A 2138-nucleotide genomic window follows, 5' to 3' on the forward strand; every position below is an offset into this window, starting at 1 on the left:
CATCTTGAAAATGAATTAATGTCTTTTGGGGAGAGTGGGCTAAATGAATCCACTCAATAACTCCTAATCTTTGCCCTATGGCTCCCATAGGGATATGCACAGTTGGAAATATTAATAAATATATTAGTTCTTGAGGATTAATTCTGGTAAGCTGTGCATTTGTAATTGTACTTTCAACCTTTTTTTTAAAGCAGCTCTAACCTCTATTGTCAGCTGATGAAGAGAGGTTGGAGAAGTATCTCCTTGCAATATCTGGAATAAATGACTTAAATCAGAAGTAGTTAGTTTTAAAGATGGCCTCAGCCAATTAATAACTTCTAATAATTTTTGAAAGTCATTAAGGGTATGTAATTCCTTAACTTATATCTGTAGATTTTGAGGACAGATTATATATCCTTGAATCATCTGACCTAAATATTGAAAGGGAGGCACCTTTTGTATCTTTTGAGGAGCAATGCACAAACCCATTGCTGTAAGTGAAGCTTCTATCTGAGTAAAAATTTCTGAAAGAACTTCCGAATTAGCATGAGCCAATAATATATCATCCATAAAATGAATAATACATGCATCAGGAAAGTTATTTTTTATAGGAGCTATCGCTTGACCCACAAATTTTTGACATAAATTTGGACTATTATGCCTCCCTGAGGCAAAACTTTCCAGCAATATCTTTTAACAGGTCTTTAAAATTAATTGCTGGGGCACACTAATAGCAAATTTTTCACAATCCTCAGGATGCAACCTTATCAAGAAAAATCAATCTTTTAGATCTATTACCATTAAGCTATAATTTAAGGGAATTTCTGTGGGGGAAGGAAGTCTGGGCTGAAATGATCCCATAGGCTGAATTGCATGGTTTATTGCCCTTAAATCCTGTAGTAACCTGACTTTTTCTTAATAACAAAGATAGGGGTGTTCCAAGGACTAAACATTGATTTTATATGACCAGCCTGAAGTTGTTCCTCAACTAACATATGAATTATCTTAAGTTTTTCCCCTGAGATGGGCCACTGAGAAATCCATATAGGCTCTTCTGTGAGCCAGGTGATCTTTTCTGCTGTTTTTTGGATCGGAGAGACACTCAGAGCCCCTAGTAAAAATTTTGGTTTGGAGTATTTACTAATCTCTGTTGAGGAGACTGGTTTGTAAGCAGATACTCTCCCTGATAAGTTCCCTCATTGTCTCAAGGAAGAAGCCCATGATTAATTTCCTCAAATGATCTCATAGAATTTGGAGTTACTAATAATAATTCCATTTTGGTTAATATATCTCTTCCCCATAGGTTTACTGGTAAGGACTCTAACATATAAGGTTTAAAAACTCCACTGTTCCCATCAGGATCCTCCCTATTTAGATAATTTGTGGGTCATAAGGAAACTGTCTGTGAGATCCGCTCCGGTAAAAATGGAGGCTCTCTATGGTCGGCTGTGATGATGTTAAATTGCACAATCTTTCTTCTTATTCCCCTATTTTTCCGGCCTGGGGATGGGCTGACCAGAAGTTTTTTGACTCTCTATTAGGCGGAAGTGAGGGCCAGAAGGTGAACTGATCAGCGCCATCTTGGCCTGCCACATGGTCTTCAACTCTGTAATATCTGCTACCAAAGCAGAGGGAGCCCTGGGCTTAAAATCATGGACATTACAATTTTGCACGTAATGGCCATTCCTCCCACAATGAAAGCATCTCCCACAAGGTCTGCATACTAATTCTTGGGGCTGCAGAGTTTGTTTTGTAGCCGCTGCAAGTGTAATTGTTCGTAAATGGGCTGGGTCAATATCAGAACACAAGTGAATACACTCTGAAACTGTCCCCTTTTTTCTATGGGCTCTGAGAACATCTTGACAATATTTATTTGCATTTTCAAATGCCAACTGATTAACAATATACTCACAAGCACCTGGATCTCCAATGGAGCCATTTGCAGTTTGGTAGAGTCACGCTACAAAATCAGAATAAAGTTCATTGGCACCTTGCTTATCTTTAGTCAAAACTAAGTTAGATTGGTCCGTGGAGGCAATCTGTTTCCAGGAACATTTTTCACAGGCTGTAATCTGATCATACACTGCAAATTCATAATTTAGCTGCCTTTCCAAATCAAGAAATTCACCCACTCCTAAAAACGTGTCAACAGGTGTTTG

This window comes from Marmota marmota, unplaced genomic scaffold, assembly GCF_001458135.2.
Source record: "Marmota marmota marmota unplaced genomic scaffold, marMar, whole genome shotgun sequence".
Taxonomy (NCBI): Eukaryota; Metazoa; Chordata; class Mammalia; order Rodentia; family Sciuridae; genus Marmota; species Marmota marmota.